Below are 14,450 nucleotides of genomic sequence, written 5' to 3'. Positions count from 1 at the left end.
GATACTTATGGCTAATCAGCATGTTTAAAGACATAATCTCATGTGTGGATCGCCAAGCAGCCGTATCAGTAGAGACCACACTCGAGTTTTTATTCATCGCATTAACGTTCTAACGTTTTAAAAAAATCTATTTCACTGATTATTATGAACAGAACAATGAAATGACTGTTATAATGACTGTTATTTTCATATTTTATACATCTATTATGTTATTAGACCAGCTGAGTCACTTAAAATTTCCCACCAAAAATGGAAAATTTTATAATTCCCTAAAGCAGGGGTGTAAAACTCTTTTTATTTCATGGGCCACATGCAGCTCAATTTAATCTTGAATGGGCCAGACTAGTGAAACGCTCCTTTCTGTCACTGTAAAGAAGTAAAACTACACATTTAAAATTAATGAGATGTCTTAATATAAGAAAAAGAAGTTTCAGTTTTTCTACATGTTGAAGAAATGTTGTAGTAAATAAAAAAGAGGAAATAGTTGTTGTCTTTTTCAATCTGGACCCAAGACAGGAACTTTTCTGTCATTTAATTATTTATCTGTCACTTAATTACTTTTGTGAACGGCAGCAGAAAAAGTCTTAATCAGGAGAAAAAGCTGTAAAACTTATTAAAACATAGTTAAAAATCCCAAATCTATCCCGTCCACATATTCCAAAGCTATCGAATGGGCCAGATTAGTCTTTGCCAAAGCATTTCTGGGCCCCAGGCCTTATGTTTGACAACCCTGCCTTAAAGCAACCAAAAGTGGCCTTTGGCCTTCTTCATATCTAAGACCAGAATACAGACAGACTTAAAAAATAAACCGTAAAATCTTTGCACTAATAAAATCAGGGTGAAAAGGCCATCGTCTGACTGATGAATAATGTGTCGAATGTTTTTAAATTGGCACGTGGAAACAGCAGGTATGTGTAAGTTTAATATTTCTGGTCGAGGTCGGTCTGTGAGTAAGCGAGAGAAATGTGAGAAATGCCCAGTCTATGACAGAAAACAATCCTTGAGACTAAAAAAGCCTGGAAAGACTAGAAATTGCTTGCGAGGTTGAAAACTGGAACCTGAGTAGAGGAACCAGGGGAGTATTTACACTGGGGAGAGTGATTAACTGATTGGACACGGGTCCAGAACTATGACATTATGTGAAAACAGCCGAGTATCTAAAGAACCTCTATTCATCCACACTGCTTTTATCTGCAGTACCTTTACACCAGCTATAACCTTTCTCACTTCGATTGTGCTGCAAGCCAATCAGAATCCAGTAATGCATCTTCTTTGCTTTTTTCTGTCTCATTAATCTTACCTTTGAATTGGGAAGTTTGACTGTCTTGAGACAACCTGTGAAGTGCAGAGCAAAAGAAAAACAAAAAAATAATTATAAAATAGAAAATATCTTCACATTGAGAAATCTTTCATACAGATCTTTGGGGATTTCTTACGGATTCTCTCTGGACGCAGTTGCTCTTGTATCCGCTCCCAAAATGTTGGGTGGGTAACAGCGACCGGATGATCCTTTTTGAGTTTTTATGTTCTTCTGAGTTTTTACGTGTTTTGGAGTTTTTACGTGTTTTGGAGTTTGTACATGTTTTTACATGTTTTGGAGTTTGTACGTGTTTCGGAGTTTGTACATGTTTTTACGTGTTTTGGAGTTTGTACGTGTTTTTACGTGTTTTGGAGTTTGTACGTCTTTTTACGTGTTTTGGAGTTTGTACATGTTTTTACATGTTTTGGAGTTTGTACGTGTTTCGGAGTTTGTACATGTTTTTACGTGTTTTGGAGTTTGTACGTGTTTTTACGTGTTTTGGAGTTTGTACGTCTTTTTACGTGTTTTGGAGTTTGTACATGCTTCAGAGTTAGTACGTGATTTGAAGTTGTATGTGCTTTGTCTCTAGGGGCCACTGTAAATATACTTTTATTTATTCACTCCACATAAAATGTAATAAATAAATCATATAATACAAAAATCAACTATTCACATTTCAACTTTTAACTATTTAAATTTTCAGCTTTTTCCTTTTACAAATTTAAAGTGAAACAACACAAAACACTGCAAACCACAACACAATTAAATATAAATTAAAATATTAAACCCTGGAGATCAGGCTCCACAGAGTTCAGGTCGGCTCTCCTTAAAGATCTAATGAGGCTATGAATCAAACTTCCTGTAGTTCCATTTTAATCTTTATAAATTGTTCTTCTGTAGTGTTTGTGTTCAGTGGTTACCTTTTTTTTCAGTGGTTGGATGAAAAATCAGTTTCCTGTTGTTCAAGTTTTCATTGAATGTATTTTGTTAAATAAAGTTAAAATATTGTTAAATAAAGAATTGTTTGAACGACAAAGATTTTGAGCCATGATGTCATTTCCTGTATTTCAGAGTAAAGACTGAAGTGACGAATGGAAACATGTTTACAGTCATGGAATAAACACTGATGGGTCATCTGTAGGAAGTTCTATTGCTGACCTGACAGACTCGACCTTGTTTACAAAGAAAGAAAGGAACTGATGACATGTGTCAGCAGAGGCTTTCAGGGTTGTTTAGAGTAGAGCTGATAGTCTTAAAGAACACGGGGATTTTGACAATTTAACACAATGATCTGAGAAAAATATCTGTTTCTCTCATTTTCACCGTATTCTGATCAAATTTCCAACATTCTTTTAACATTTCAAAAGAAATTGTCTTTCTTCCACTTTCACACCTGGCCCTAAAAACACCAACATCCGTGCATCACCCTTGTGTCAGTCTAATGAACCTAACATGTGAGTGATACATAACACACATCCACACTGGCTGCATATATGAGCCCGGGGGGGCAGAGCAGAACTCTGTATGAATCAGACGCGCTCACATATTCAGGCTTTCCAGAGGCGTTTACCATCAGAAGAAGCAGAACAATGAATCATCAGCACCCCGCAGAAGAACACAGCAAGCAACAACTCTAACAATAAAGACGTGCTGGAGCCAAAAGATGCAGATAGCGAGTTTTAAACGATAACGCACAGGACCAAAGGGGGAGAGGGTAAAAACCCACTGCCTCCTGAGATAAAGATCAGCAAGTCAAGCTGGTACTCGCAAACTATAAAAATTTGATTATACTTAAAAATATGCAAAAACTAATTTAGTGGAATTTTTACCTGCTCAAGAATGCATTAAACATGCACTATTTAATTGAAAAGAACAAAATTTGTGTACTTTTAGAAAGGATTATTAAATATTTGGGGATACTAGCCATAAAGAGGGTCTCGTACATTTACGGGCATCTACCGTAATTTCCTGGATTTAATGGTTTAAAAGTTTAATAGGTCTTTGAAGTTGATAATAAAATTGAGTCCATTACTAGTAAAAAAGAATATAAAAAAGAGCAAAAAATGCTTCATATATAATAATTGTTTTAAACTTAAGCTTTGTAATTGTAGCAGATTTCATTATGTCTGTAATTTTTTATTTAGCCCCACAGTAGTAAAAGCCATAAATGGGAGTTACATTTATTAGTATTTTACACAGCATTCAGCTATAGTAACATGTTCTGCATTTTCCTACTTCACCATCTGATCTGAACAGCTGCACTCTCTTAATTAATTAATGGAACAGCACAGTATCTAAGAGATCGGACAGTGTTTGAGCTAAAGACGCTGTGTGTTTCTTTTGGGGGCTTTTTGCACACTGATCCACCACCGTTTTCCTATAGTACAATGCATATCTGGTAACATTACCGTAAACGTGACCAGTAGGTTCACGTTCAGATCAGAAAACCGTTTCAGCTGCAGGCATCTACTCCTGTAATTTAAACAATCACCTCATACGCCTCATGTTTTACACCCCTATAAGGTGAGCTTGCTACACTGCACATGAATATTTCGTAACATGGTATGACTAGCTCATGTTCAGACATTTAAGATACCGTTCAGCCATTTTGTTTACTGGGTAGTGCATAATGGCCGAGTTAGCTGAGCAGGAATCCACTAAAGCCAAAAAAATAATATAAATTTTTTTAATTACAAAAACCTTATAGGAAAACCTAAGAAACAGTTGCAGAAGCACAGAAAAAAAAACTGCCGTGAACGTTATAGTGTGTAAATTCAAAAACTGTAAAAAATAATACTGCTGTGAACTCAGTTTTCTAACACCAGGTGTGAACATCTACAGTCTTTAAGCACTGGTAAAGATCTAAAAATAAAAGCAGTCAATAACGTAACATTAAACACTAAATTAGTTTGATGGTGTTGACTGCAGCAGCTCAATGTTAATCAGCTGATGGTGATGGAAGCAGATGAGCGTTTTTCATCATGGTTGTTAGTGATGTGTTGGTCAAAACGAAATGGCTCTTAGCGCCGACAATTTTGAAGTGAATGACACAAACGTGGGTTGTTTTTTTTCTCACCCTCTCTCTCTCTCTCTCGCACTTTTTTTCGGCTTCACTCCGCAGGCGAGCCTTGTGCTTTGCACTGGGAAGAGGGAGAGGGGCGGTAGTTACACTCGTAGTAGCACAGGAACAGATCAGGAGGGAGAGAGAGAGAAAGAGAGCCAGGGACAACAATGTCACATTAGAAAGGTATAGTAATCATCCACAACTATTTTCAATTGCGGATGATAAAGGATTCAGAAAGTTTATTCATGCAGGCCCATATGACAGAGAATATGCATCTTCTTTTTGTTTTCATATTTTACTTTATATTTGTGTTGTGGTTTGCAGTGTTTTGTGTTGTTTCACTTTAAATTTGTTTAAAAGGAAAAATCTGAAAATTTAAATAGTTAAAAGTTGAAATGTAAATAGTTGTTTTTTGTATTATATGATTTATTTATTACATTTTATGTGGAGTGAATAAATAAAAGTATATTTATGGTGCCCGCTAGAGACAAAGCACGTAGAAACCCCAAAACACGTAAAAACTCCATAGCACGTACAAACTCCAAAGCACGTACAAAACACAACAGAAGTGCTCCAGGATGCTAGGCACAGTGCTGAGCTTTTGTTACCTAGTGACTACACAAGCCAGGAAGTACCAACGACCGGATTTGGTGTGTGGTAATAACAGGTAAATGAACAATTTTTGGAATTTTTTATGAATATATATGAGTGCTTGTGTATAAATACACAAACAATACACATATGATTTCAATTGTGTAAATTAAGTGATCTAGATAGCTCTGTTTTGGAAGTTCAGTTAATGCTAGAAATGGGTTTTGGAGTTTGTACATGCTTTGTCTCTAGGGGCCACCATATATATTTATATACAAACATATATAAATAAAACCACGTTTCTTTTTTTTACATTAGTAATTCCTTTTGTGCATAATTTTATATTGTTGTTAATAATAAATTAATTAAAGCAACAAAACAAGCTGAAGAGCCGGTTGGGAGCCGAAAGAGCCGGCTTTCTAAAAAGAGACGAAAATCCCATCACTAGTTGTGTAATATGATCAAAAATGAACTGAGTTGTTTCGTATTCTATAGAAATTGTACTTCTAATTAATAACAAGGTTTTCTGCTGATGTTATTAATTAAAAATTTATTGTTTTATTTTTAAGCAACAACTTTTTAGCATGCAATCAGTCCATGCTGTACAGGACAGATTTGTAAACTGTGCATACAAAAATAGACTATTTTACAAAATTGCTCTTTCAACAGATTTTTTTTTGTTGTAGGTGCACTGTCACAACTAGAAATGTGGGGGGAAGTCCTCAAAATTGAAGGCAGAACAGGAAAATACATGGAAATAACAATTTTCCTTTAAGCATATCAGTAAAGGTCGATCCGGATACTTGATAACTGTTGGTATAGGTATGACATGAATTTGAATCTCCATTATCACAGGTTTTAATTGGGAGGCAACATGCAGATATACAGGAGGACTATAAACAGCAATTCCTATTGCATACAACTGTTTTAGAAAATATCAACAACACTGTTAATTTATCACTTGCTGGTCTATAGACTTTACAGTGTGGATGGATGGAAAATCCATCTGGCTACACTCTGGCTGAATTGGTGCTACAAACAACTCTGCACTCGGCTTTCCAGGCTGTGTGTGGATTTATACTTACACATCCAAATTTTGACCCTATTTTTCTTCCTTTCAGCTGATTGGTCAATTTCATGTCAATCACCAATTAAACAATCCAATCAGAGAACATCTCCAGAAGCTGATTCTGTTCATCTGGACGTAGCATTTTCAGTGGGAGAAAATGCTGCAGATGAACAGAATCAACTTTTGGAGATTTACTTACCTGGATGATTGAGCATGCATCAAGACAATCAGAGATAGGTTTGGCTGTTGGAGGGCTGCATTACGGAGCTTCAGGTCCTGGAAGAATAAATTCCCTTTTATATACCAGACCGACCAGCATTTTTCTTCATTAGCACGAAGGAAAACAGTCTGTGCGTGTCAGAGTTCAGTGGTTTTTGTGTCACAGGGCTTATAATATGTGTAAAAATCTGGCCAGGGACCATCACATCACACTGCTATCATATTTTTCTGTTGCTATCATGTTTCTGTTCTGAGATGTTATTACTTTTATGACAGATGTAACGAGAAATCTTCCAGAAAGTTAAATTTTTTATTCTAATCAAATATTTGATTCTGATAACAGATAAAGATTTTTTTTTACTTTTGTTCTGCTATTTCATAGTTTATACAAATTTTGGCCAATTCCTATTTATTTTAACCCTTTAGCCCCCAAAAAGTCGCCAGCGACAGGTTTTTCCAAACCTGAGATGTCCGAAAATAAACCACAGGGTCAAAAACTTGATTTTGTTCAGTGTTTTAGAGTTATTAATTTGAATTGACTAATTTAAAAATTTTATTCATGTACATTTTGATTGCCTTTAGTAAAAATGGCAAAATTTCAATTTCTTTTTTTTTTCTGTTATTAATCCTTGATTACATTCATATAGTATACAGTAGAGGAAAAAACCTACCAGACCTACCAGTTATACTGGGTAAAATTATTGGGGATAAAGGGTTAAGGAACCGCAATTAATTTTTTTAGTTTAGCTTGTGTTTACTACCATATTTTTTTTTTTTTTATCGCCACACAGTAAACATTAAGTAATATGTAAAGCGTCCATTTATCCTCCATTCCGGTCCATTATCTTAAGCTTAGGCTGCTGCCCCTCGACCCAATCCGGTACTAAGTAGAGAGGCCCAGACTTCGCTCTTTCCAGGCACTTGGCCCAGCTCTTCCGGGGGAATCCCAAGGCATTCCCAGGCCAGCCAAAAAACATAGTCCCTCCAGCATGTCCTGGGTGTTCTGGGTCTCTTCCTGGTGGGACGTGCCCAAAACACCTCACCAGGGAGGCATCCTAACCAGATGCCAGTATCTAATCTGTCCTTTTTGTATGTTCCCCTCAGGTTCCCATGGTAGCAGATACAGGGGAAACAAGTGTAGACGATGCCACAAGAAGGATGATGAAATTCCTCATATCACCTGAGCTGGCTGTGGAGTACAACATGCTTGGCCGACATGGGGAAAAAAAGTTCAGAGATTTGCGTCTTTTTAATGTTGTGTATGGTAAGTTAGTTTCACTTGAGACATTTGAACTTTAGAAAACTAAACTTTTTTAATAAAGTGTTTGAAAGTGTAACTGAGATTGGTTATCATGCAATTTGTATATATTTTTTGAGGCAATAAAGTGAAATAAACATTGTTCTTTGCAAGTCATCACCAAATGAAGTAAGCTAAGATTAACTTTACTTTGGCTTGCCCATTTTTCTTCTTCTTCATTTGCAGAGGCACTGAAGAATTATTTAACATCAAAAGTCAACTTGCAAGAAGCAGAGAAGGCTCTGTCCAAGTGGTTCACTGGAGCTAAAGACAGAGGAGGACCGGGGGCTGCAAGGGTACAAAATAGACTTACGGCTCTGTAAAAAACCAAAAAAAGAAACCCTGCTGATTCAAGATAAGCTTTTGAGTTTTCCATCTGACTTTTTCCCCATGTTGCTACAGTTCCAAATATCTAAGGAATTTTTCTGTAGTTTGACATTTCTAGTTTTTAAACGTTTACGCACTTTGGAATACAGTGTTGTTGGACAAAATAAATGTGAAAAATGTTGTTTTGTGTACCTTCGTGATTTTTGAAGTGGTTTTATTTACAAACTAGATTTTGTTTGCGGTCAGCTTTAATATATTTGGTGTCTTTGTGTCACAGAACCCGTATTAGCCGTCTGAAAAACTGATTTTGTGACTGTTTTACTACATGGGGCCCACTCAGTGCCAGAACTTAGTCAATTCAAACTAGAAGTAAGATGCAAATACAGAACCTCCTGCTAATGCCATTCCAACTTTTTAGCTCGTGTTTTCCTCATGTTGTACCCACTAAGAACTTGGGGCCAATATGGGCCCAAGTTAATATGGGGCCATTACGGAACCCGCGGACAATCCTATATGGGGCCCATTTTTCAGCCCATTTCCAAACCATATGGGCCCCACATATAAATGTTGGCTGGGTACTGCCTTTAAAGCAGCAGCTGATGACTAAATTGTCATCAGTGGAAATATGTCTATACATAAGTCTATTTGTCTTTCTCTGCATTACGTTAAAGTGAATAGTTTTGGGATCCTCAACTTTATATTAATGTTGACAGAGCAGTTACAGTTCTTAAAGTTACAGCAAGAACACAAAGTCGCATGACTGCTATTTCTTTTCTCGTTTTCAGGCTTGTTTTCAGGCACTATCAGGCTCTGAAACACAATGGTTTGTTCTCCCACGTCGCAGTCATCTGTGTTGGAACTCTGCATGCAGCACAGAAAGGAGCGAAAAAAGTCAACCTACAAATGAGAAAAATCGACTTATGCAACATGGTGTCTTGGATAGTTTGGCTGCTTCCTCTATGAAAACTTGAGCGATCATTTGGTCTACAATTGGCTGATTTAAGTCCAAGGCTTGCAGAACTGATTCTGCATCTTCAAACTCTTTGCAGAAGGCTTTGAAAATCATCTTGTGGCATTTTTGGATGTTTTTTAAGGGAATTTCCTCACATTTATCCTTGACTTTAGCCCAGATTCTATTGGTAAGTTTCTTGTAGATGGTTTCAATTTTTTCCCCACTGATGATTTCGCCTGATTTTCTTACCACTCACTTAACCAGTTTTTCCATACAGATTTCGAACCAAATTCTGTGTACATTTCTGTTTTCTTCCTCATCTATTAGGATTCCCGGATCACTCCTACCTGCTTGATTGGTCATTGTTTTTCAATATGCGTCTCTTTGCTCTGTCTTAGTTAAAGATAGCTTTGAAAATTGTTTAGTGATACAGAGAGAGGGGGTATATTTAAGAACTCTGTCCTTGTCAACGACTTAGTTTCGCTACAATTACTTTGGAAATCCGTTTTCAGAAAGCTTTCAGAAAGGGAAGATCGCGGTCTGTACATTTAATGCACGACAACTAAAAATGCAAAATGCAAGGTCCCGCTGTTTCACCCTTATTTATGGACTCGAGTGGAGGTCACGTGCTGCAAGATCAAAGGCACATACTGTGACATCAAAGCAGAAAGGAACTGAGCTGTGTGACGTCATGCCGCGAGCGTTCACCTACATGCACGTGCACACAAGTGAGCGATCACTAATAAATCACAGACGCATCAACAGTGTTTTAGCTTCAGCGCCGGCGTTGGAAGTCGGTGTTGTCAAACTTTCAATCGTACCTGCAGCCAGTTCTTTGAAGCTCTCAAATGGGTTGAATGGCGGCTGTTTTCCACCATCATCGCAGAGCATTCCTCCAGCAGGTCCAACGCCTGATTCAACAAAACCCGCGACTCCGACAGCTGTGCTCCAAAGCAGTTTGCTAATGTGATGCTAACTAGCTAATGTGATGGCTAACTAGCTAATGTGATGCTAACTAGCTAATGTGATGGCTAACTAGCTAAAGAATCCTAACAATATGAGGTACTTAAAAAACAAAGGGGACGAAGAAGGAGGAGAAGTGGAGACAGCGATCTGACTGATTGGTTCATCTGAGGCTCTCAGTGGTTCCCTGTCTCAGCGAGATTCACAACACTTCTTGCAACAAACTCCCGTAACCATGGTTACAGGAGGACGCTGTTTGTGGCAGTCATTATCATAGTATAACGTCACAAAGAGACGTTAATAAATATTAATTCATGCAATTTACACACATTTTTTATTTTACTATTGAGGTGTATAATGGTTTAATATGGCACGACACTGTTGGGTCTGTGTTTCCACAAACCCCGCTAATTCTAGAGACTTATTCATCATGAAGAAAACAAGACAGTCGATCGATCCATTACTTGCGCAAGGGAGGCCTCGTCTGTGTCCAGCACGACAATGACCCCGATGATGGCCTCCTCTCGCTGCCTTTTATTGACAAACTTCAAACAATAGTTTACAAAACACCTCCCCTTGCAACCCCCTTTGGTTACAAAGACAAGGCACTGTATGTAAATGTATATGTGTGAACTTCTGTAAGAGTGTGTGTGTGTGTGTGTGTGTGTGTGTATGTGTGTGTGTGTGTGAGACCTGCTGACCAAAGGGTCATAAACCCAGGAAGCTTACATCAAAAGAAACAGATCTTTCAGATAGGATGTATCTACAATAAAACCTCCCCCAGCACAGAGTGGCTGGAGAGGTGATCAGGATCAAAGGGATAGCTTTGATCCTACTGCTTAAACTAAGACTATACAAATTTAAGAAACACAATGGCAACATTCAACAATTAGACTTAACAGACACCCTCGCTGATGTTGATGCCTAGGAATCTGAAGCAGCTGACTCTGTCCACCTCTGCTACTGCTGCTCTCCTGTAACCCACGATGAGCTCCTTGGTTTTGCTGATGTTAAGCACCAGGTTGTTGTCACGGCACCGTGATGTCACGCCTCTCACCTCTGTCCTGCATGACGTCTCATCTCCATCAGAAATGCAGTCAATGAGGAGATTAGACTTTACTGATCGACGGCAGGAAAATTTGTGCGTTACCTCAGCTCAGGTAGAGATAGCAGAAGAAAATCCAAAAATAGAAATAAAATATAAACAACTACAAAATAAATAAGATAATACACTATAAACAACAGTAGCATACACAGTATGTGACTATGGACAGAGTGTTGTGGAAATGCAAGTCTCAGATCAACACAGCCCTGCCCTCCACCACTATCCACAGCAACCCCTCAACAGCAACATTGTACCCATCAGGTAAAACATCGGCTGTATGTACAACAGTAGCATACACAAAATGTTGAAGAACGTTGAATTCACTGAAGGTTTTAAAAATAATGCTGTAATCAGTTTAGTTACAGTTGCAGTGTTGTCTTCTGCCACAGCAGCAGACGACAACACTGGTTGAGTAAGTGGGAGTGGGTGTTTTCAGACACAGAAGAACAATTTCAGATTAATCAAATGAAAATTTATACAATCAGCTTTCCAAATGTGAATATGTTTCAGTTGTCTGTGAGTAGGAACTCAACTCTAATAAACTATAAGTTTAGTTAACTATAAAAATAGTATGCTTGTTTGCAAAACTTGATGTGTTTCTGCATCTTGACAGAGTTTCTCTTAGTTTGTGGTCGAGAGTCCCCCAAATGTAAGCATCAAACCAGGGGCCCATTCTTCGTATGTCACTTACTACATCCAAGATCAAATGACACATCCAAGACCAAACCATCGCGCTAACCGTGAGCTCGCTAATCCGGTTCCCCGAACACACCTGCTGTTGACGATCAGTACAGCTGGATGAAGTAATGTGAGATCACTGGGTGTCGTAAAAGGGGCTATGCATCGATAGTAGAAACATTGATCGGCAACCCTCTGATTGGTCAGCGAAAATGTCGAAGGAGCGCGCTCGGTATTTTTCGGCAGCAGAGCAAGAACTCTTGAGTGAGGGATTTCAGGAGTTTCAGAGTTTAATCAGAACGCAAGGGAACACTGCAAAGGCTGCAAAAGCAAGGAGAGAGGGCTGGCAGAAAGTTGCTGACAAATCAAACTCGTAAGTAATTTAATAATAACAATAATAATGGATTGGATTTATATAGCGCTTTTCAAGGCACCCAAAGCGCTTTACAATGCCACTATTCAGTCACTCTCACATTCACACACTGGTGGAGGCAGCTACAGTTGTAGCCACAGCTGCCCTGGGGCAGACTGACAGAAGCCAGGCTGCCATATCGCGCCATCGGCCCCTCTGGCCAACACCAGTAGGCGGTAGGGTAAATTTATTATATTACACTATATTATCCAATATTATATTACATTATATTATAATATGTTATATTATATCCCCTTTCACATTAGAGCCACAACAGGACCCACTAGAACATGGGAACAAGTAAAAGTGAAATATAAGAATATTCTACAGAATGGTAATATTTATCACGTATATTGCTTTTCGTCTCTTGGAAAGAGACCCTGAAATAATCTGTTTGTTTGTTCATAACAGCAACCAAGAAAAGGGCAGAGCACAAAAAGACAGGTGGTGGTCCTGCACCCCCTCGTCAACAAGTTGGTTAGGTGAATAATACCCTCACGGGAATATATATCTCTCTATGAGCACACTGTCGCGCTGAGCTAAAGGATCCTGTCTATCCCGCAATATACGCTGGATTCTGAGGACTCTCCTTATCAATCTTGCACCTTCCGCAATGGGCTGCTCGCGTAAACGGACAGGACATGGCTGCGACAGACTTCCCAAATCCACCTTCGCTTTTATAGCCGTGGTCTCCCATCTTGATTACACGAAGTAATTTACAATTACTACTCTGAAATATGAATTACATCTGTAATAATCACATACATGTAATAGAATGATTAATGGTACATTTCCCTTTTTTAGGAAATGACCTGTATGTATCTGTGTGAAATCAATAAATGGATCAAGTGCTGCATTATCTTTAGTTACATTGGTGTTATTTATTTATGCTGAAACAGTGGTGGAATATCGCTGTTGCTTTCGTATACATGAAGCGGACATACCTGCGTGGCCGCGATCTAATCCTGTTTACATAAAGTAAACCTGCTCCCGAAATCGCCAACAATCTAATCCAGCTAACTTACTTAGCGAGGTACGAAGAACAGGCCCCAGAGCTAGAATTTGGCTGCTTAATAATAATAATAATGGATTGGATTTATATAGCGCTTTTCAAGGCACCCAAAGCGCTTTACAATACCACTATTCATTCACTCTCACACACTGGTGGAGGCAGCTACAGTTGTAGCCACAGCTGCCCTGGGGCAGACTGACAGAGGCGAGGCTGCCATATCGCGCCATCCGGCCCCTCTGGCCAACACCAGTAGGCAAGTAGGGTAAAGTGTCTTGCCCAAGGACACAACGACCAGGACAGAGAGCCCAGGGATCGAACTGGCGACCTTCCGGTTAGCAGATGCGATTTCCAACCCCCTGAGCCACGGTCGCCCCCAGCTTAATCTTTATTTCACTTCCTGGATGCTGTTTCTGTTTTTCATCAGGGTCGTTCTCATGCTTTCTATTCTGATGTAAAGTAACTGGAGGAAAGCAGCTCCCCAGAACAACGATTTGTCTCCAGACATTGGCCACCTCAACCGTAGCAGATAACCAGGAGTGCTCCAAGGATCAGGAAACACTGGGGACTTGAAAAAAATGCTAAAATTATTTCAGAGTAAAGTTCATATAAAATGACAAACACTGTGTGCTTCCTAGTCAGTGAGGTTTAAATTTGATCCCTCTTTGTTTATTGTATGTTGTATGTTTATTATTAAACATACTTGACCAATGTACGGTGCAGTTAAATGACATATCAGACAAAAAAACATTGAATCAACACGAATCACTTATTTATATTGGTTATTATCAGTAATAATGGAAAAATAAAGGTGTGTTTGGTGTCACAGGTGATTGGCAGTCAGAGATGAGTCTGACAAAGAAGCAGAAAAACATTTCAATGAGCCATGAATAAAATCCGTTCTTTAAAAAGGATTTTAAAAAAAGCATCTTTGAAAGTGTATTTAAACTGTTCCTTCCACTAGACGTGCATGTAACTACAGATGCATGTAACTAGAGGTGCATGTAACTAGAGGTGCATGTAACTACAGATGCATGTATATCAAATCTTACATTGTAATGTTAAAACCAAAACCTTTTCCTAACACAGAATGTATTTTAAGTGGTAGTGCTAGTCTTTTAAGCAGAAGCATATTAAAAGCAGTCATACCAAATACTGACTTTCAAGCTTTTTAAAATTGTATAAGCTTGGTTTTTAGTCTTTATACTATATTGCATGCATGTTCCCATGTTATAATAAATTAATCTTAGGTTCCTCTTGTTCCGTAACTCACGGCTTTTGTCACTACAGGAGCAAAGGGGTGTAACCCAGCTGATACCTCGGTGCTCTGATGACACCAACAGAAGTCACTCAGCCCCCGTAAACAGAGAAACCACACAGTTTATCCCTGTGGAAAGAAAATTACCACCATGAAGCAGCCAAAAAGACGACAACAAAGTTACAGTGGGGACAGACCCTTTAGCT

General features: G+C 38.6%; 1 protein-coding gene and 1 long non-coding RNA gene across 2 annotated transcripts in view; one reads left to right on the top strand and one right to left on the bottom strand.

The window, feature by feature from the left end:
* The window catches only part of LOC146661782 (uncharacterized), a 517,204-nt gene that overhangs the window by 113,452 nt on the left and 389,302 nt on the right, over nt 1–14,450 (bottom strand). The window lies entirely within an intron of this gene.
* LOC146661799 (uncharacterized) lies at nt 4,473–7,827 on the top strand. The gene is made up of 3 exons (XR_014913277.1): nt 4,473–4,547; nt 7,348–7,507; nt 7,727–7,827. It is a non-coding gene; the product is annotated as an uncharacterized LOC146661799 (long non-coding RNA).

This window comes from Rhamphochromis longiceps, linkage group LG9, assembly GCF_057381845.1.
Source record: "Rhamphochromis longiceps isolate RC_006_pf linkage group LG9, R_longiceps_female_GT1.1, whole genome shotgun sequence".
NCBI classification, from domain to species: domain Eukaryota; kingdom Metazoa; phylum Chordata; class Actinopteri; order Cichliformes; family Cichlidae; genus Rhamphochromis; species Rhamphochromis longiceps.
This window is presented reverse-complemented; position numbering and strand designations above follow the sequence as displayed.